The 5,460-nt window shown below is 39.2% G+C and overlaps 1 pseudogene; it reads left to right on the top strand.

The window, feature by feature from the left end:
* The first annotated feature begins 3,935 nt into the window (after positions 1 to 3,935).
* On the top strand, positions 3,936 to 5,002 carry LOC149384812 (uncharacterized; annotated as a pseudogene).
* Positions 5,003 to 5,460: the final 458 nt, after the last annotated feature.

Genomic DNA, 5,460 nt, shown 5'->3' with positions numbered 1-5,460 from the left:
TTACATCTTCGTAATAACATTACCTAACATGCTTTTTTTTAAACATATTTTATTTAAATAATATAACAGAGTCTCGTCAAAATGAAAATTGTGTCCCGCACAAGGAACGGGACTTCTCTCAAGAAAACAAATCTGAAAACTTGAGATAATTAACTATTCAGTTTATTAAGTTGAATACTCATTAAAGGAAACGTCGTCGTTTACTTCAGTTACTTTCTTTAACTTTTTGCCATGTCATCATACACGTGTAATGTTTTTATTTGTTCTTTTAGTCGGTAAGGTAGTTACGCGCTAATATATATATTAGTTTATGTTGTAATTTTTTTTCAATTAATGCAATTCATTTTCTTTCTTCTTCGTCTCCTCAAATCGATCCCAAATTCTCTGGTTCGTTCTCGTAGCTCGGGTTCAATATGATATCAGAGCGGGGCCCAATTTTGATTGTGGGACCACCCGTGAATGTTCATTCTCACAAACGTCACGCTCCAGTTGTCTATCCTGGGCGTGAGGGGGGTGTATTAGAATGTCCCACATCGATTGGGTACCATGAGCAATGTGCTCCTTATAAGTATTTGATATCCCTCCACGCTAGAGCTAGCTTTTGAGTGTAAGTTAGACCTACACTTCTAATATGGTATCAGAGCTCTCCGCGATAGTCTGACAATCCTAGGTACGCTCATCTCCATTCTCGGTCGCACGTTTCTCTTAAGATCTGTTCCCATGGAATTCAAAGAAACAACACCGACTGGAGAAGATTCCAAGAAACTCATACCTCACCGATCGATCGACAATGATCTCCTAGATCCGTACTATTTCCATCATTTCGACACTACCAGCTCCGTTCTCGTATCGCAAGCTCTCACCGGAGATAATTACATCTCTTGGAGTAGATCGATGAAGATCGCTGTGGATGTGAAGAACAAGATCGGATTCATAGATGTATCGCTCCCTAAACCACCACCAGAAGAAGGGAAGGCTCATCGACAATGGAATCGCAACAACAAAATCGTCCTTTCGTGGATCCTCAACTATGTATCGAAAGAGATCTCATCGAGTTTGTTGTTTGCAGATACAACGATGGAAGTGTGGAAAGATTTGGAAGAAAGATTCTCTCAGAGCAATGCGCCAAGAGTGAATTGCGAAGGGAATTTGTGCACTGTCTTCAAGATCAGAAATCAGTTGGCTTATACTGCACGAAACGGAAGTCTATTTAGGAAGAACTGAGTAATTTCAGGCCTTGATGCAAATGTGAGTGCAAATGTAGAGGAGCTAAAGAATTGGCAGCTTTCTTTCACTAAGAATATGTCATGCAGTTTCTCATGGGATTGAATGAGAATTATGATCAAGCTAGAGGCCAAGTTCTCACCAATCAACAAAGTCTTTGCACTAATCACTCAGGAGGAGAAGCAAAGATCGATCCAAACAGATAAGGTTGGAAATCTGGATGAATCAAACACCATGGCGATGAATGTTGCTCAAAACAAGAAGAAATTCAACAACAGAACGGAAAGGCCTACTTGTACTCACTGCAAGATGGTAGGACACACAGCGGATAAGTGCTACAAGTCAAGGAACTAAATGTCGCCGGAAATCGGTGAAACTCGCCTGGAAATTCCATTCCGGTGACTAAACGGCCAGCGACAGCGAAGTATGTCGTTTCCTCGTTTTTTGTCGTTCGAAAATCAAGGAAACGACATGTCATTTCGGTGAGTAAAAGCCGAGTGTTGTCGTTTCAATGTTCATATAAAAGCTAAAATATTTCCTGGACTTTCGGCGAAAGTCGAAGGAAACGAAAAAAAAAAACTGTTTTCAGCTGAGTGCAGAGGAGAAGAAGACTGTCATTCGCCGATGAAATTCCAAGTGAGACGGCGACATTCGTTTCGTTTCGTCACGGGGAAGGCAAAAATCATCATTTGGTCGGCGAAACTCCTTGGGTTTGGAGGGAAATTCGTTTTTTTTAAACCTAGATTCTGAAATGAATATGATGAATTTAGTTAGTAATTTGATTTTTTTTTTCATATAATCGTCTTCATGAATGTTGTTTGTAATGTGATGATCTATCATATATATTTTTTTCTGATTTTTTGGAAAAGTTCCGGCGACCTTGAATTTTTTCGGCGAAATACCATTTTTTCCGGAGACCACTGAATTTTCCGGCGACTGAAAAACAGAATTTCAAGTTGTTATTTCTGTTTTTTAAGTAAGATTATGTCTTACAATTTTAAATTACATTTTCTTTTGTTTTGAATTGGTTTTCATATATACTTGTGTTGAATTGAATCATTTGATGTGGTTTGATTTTGAATAGAAATTGTTGTTGTGGAAACGTTCAATTGGAAATACAATTAATTAGACGTAGAATTGAAATTTATTTATCATATAAATGAAAATTTATTGAGATGTTGAAATAAATTTGTTGAGATATTGATATGAAATTAGTTAGATTATGAATAGAAATTGTTATGTTTTGAATTGAAATGAAATTAGTTGGAATTGAAGTTATTGACATGTTGAAATAAATTTGTTGACATGTTTAAAACTTTAAATTAGATTATGAATTGAAATTGTTAAGGTTTGAATTGAAATGAAATAAGTTAGAACTTTGAATATAATTTATTGACATGTTTAAAAATAAATTTGTTGACATGTTTAAAACTTTAAATTAGATTATGAATTGAAATTGTTAAGGTTTGAATTGAAATGAAATAATTTAGAACTTTGAATATAATTTATTGACATGTTGAAATAAATTTGTTGACATGTTTAAAACTTTAAATTAGATTATGAATTGAAATTGTTAAGGTTTGAATTGAAATGAGATAAGTTAGAACTTTGAATATAATTTATTGACATGTTGAAATAAATTTGTTGACATGTTTAAAACTTTAAATTAGATTATGAATTGAAATTGTTAAGGTTTGAATTGAAATGAAATTAGTTTGAACTTTGAATATAATTTATTGACATGTTTAAATTAGATTATGAATTTGTTGACATATTGAAATTAAAGTAGTTTGATTAGAATTTTTTGACAAGTTGAAATTGGATTGAAATGTTGAATTCAATATGCAGGTATATCGAAGATGAGCGAGGAAGGAGTTCGTAAGCATTACACCGCAGGTGCAACGAACCCGAACCACTTCACGTGCAATTATTCTGGGCACGTTACCAGGGGGGGGATCACACGGATGAAGTTACACTTAAGTGGAAACGATCCGAAGAAAAACGTGAAGGCATGTACGAGTGTTCCTTCAGAAGTACGCACAGAGATGTTAGCGTTACAAGAGGCGACAGTCCAAAAGAAGAAAAATAAGGGCGTCCTTCAAGAAACTGTAGACGAGCACGTGGCCGGACGCTTCGGTCCGACTCACGTAGAGCTTGACCCCGACCAACAATACGAACATGATATGATGCAAGTTCTTAAAAGAAGCCGTCAAGAGACACAGCCGGATGCTTGGAGATCCGGCCCTGGTGGGTGTTCAGGGATTTCACCACTACCTCATTTTCGGCCAGATAGTGGACGACAACCTACGATCCCGGAAATCACGAATCCTAAATTGAAAGGGCGTCTAGGACAAGCTGTTAGCAGCTACGTCATCAACGAGAACATACCAACCGCCAAAGTGAAGTCGCCGCATTTTCGACACATGATCAATGAAGCTGTGGCAGTTGGTAAGTCTCGTGTATTTGAATTTTGAACTACCAGTTTTAATTTGACAAGTATTGTGGTGTCCAATTGTACTTTCATTTCAAACTTCACAGGTCCAGGTATTCCGCTTCCGACTCCGTATGAGATTTATAACACGTACTTGAAAGCAGAGGTTGCATCCGTCAAGAAGTACATCGATCAGCAACGAGAAGTGTGGAAGGAATATGGTTGCACCATAATGTCGGACGGATGGACGGGACCTACGCGTTTAAGCATCATAAATGTTATGGTGTACTCGGCGGGTAAGACTGTTTTTTTGAAGTCAGTTGATGCGTCGGATGAGATCAAGAACTATTTGTACATCTATAAGATTCTGTCGCCCATTGTGAAATAAGTCGGAGAACACAATGTTGTTCAGATTATCACTGATAATGGTTCGGCTTACAAGAAAGCCGGATTGAAACTCGCTCGTCGATATAATCTGTACTGGACTCCGTGCGCCGCACATTATATTGACTTGATGCTCGAGGATGTTGGAAAACGAGCGACTGTCGCCGAGGTTGTTAAGAATTGTAGAGAAATCACGAAGTTCATCTACAATCACGGGGTTGTCCTCTCAAAGATGCGAGAAGAAGGACAAGGAGAGCTAATCCGTCCTGGTCCGTCGAGTTCGCCACGAACTACTTGGCCCTAACGAGTCTCAAGAGCGATCGACCGGGGTTGAAAAAGATGTTCACGTCGGATTGGTGGGACCGATGTTCCTTCCGTCAAACTGCAGTTGGGCAGTTTGTGGAGTCAAAAATATTGGACAATAACTTTTGGCTCCATATTGATAGCGTGTGCAAGGTGTTCGAGCCTATGTACTCTGCTCTGCGTCTCGTTGATACAGAAGTTGTTCCGACGATGGGCTTGATGTACCACGTCTTCGATTTAATGAAAAAGAAGTTGGAAAGCATCCCAAACAAGCAATGGGTGGTTGACATTGCGGTTCAGAGATAGAATAGACAACTTGACCATCCGTTGCACCAAGCAGGTATTACTCATTTCACTTATTCTTTGTGAACATCGTTGTATAATTTTTAATTTTTATCTGTGATTATTTATCTTGCAGCTCACTACCTAAATCCAAAATTCCAATACAATCCGGAGATCGCCAAGGCACCCGAACATCTTACGGCGGTTACAGAAGTGTTTGAGCAGCTATTCCCCAACGATGACTGCGACGACATCGGGAACGAACTTATAAAATTCTGCGACGCGAAAGTCATGTTCGATAATAAATCCGCAGTAGCAAGAATGACGAAGATGGCTTCCGGTAAGAACTATTTCTTATTCCCGATGTTCATATCATAGTGTCATATTTACAGAGTTTCTTCATTTGTTAGGAGAATGGTAGGCGATGTTTGGAATTTAAACCCCCACGTTGTGAAAGTTGGCGATGAGAAATCTTCAAGATATATGAAAGTTGGCGATGAGAATCCTTTCTCAGACCGCATCATCATCGGTGTGCGAGTGGAATTGGAGCACGTTTGCACTTGTCCACACTAAGCAGCGAAACCGACTGGTGTATAAGAGACTTGAGGAACTCGTCTTTTGTAGTTACAACATGAAGCTGCAATTACGAGATATCCAAAACGACGCCGTCGACAGGAAGGATCCGTTGGATATGATCCAAAGATCAATGGAGATAATGGGCGACAATGTCGACGATGATGAACTCCTACAATGGATCCGCCCAGTTCACCTCGACGATGAAGACCAGAACCCCGACCCACACGTCACCTCACAGGCCCGGACGGAAGGTGTTGATG

This window comes from Urtica dioica, chromosome 9 (assembly GCF_054948205.1).
Source record: "Urtica dioica subsp. dioica isolate 48M chromosome 9, U.dioica_male_clone48M_v1_H2, whole genome shotgun sequence".
NCBI lineage: Eukaryota > Viridiplantae > Streptophyta > Magnoliopsida > Rosales > Urticaceae > Urtica > Urtica dioica.
The sequence above is the reverse complement of the archived record's forward strand: the minus strand, read 5'-3'. Positions and strand labels throughout refer to the sequence as shown.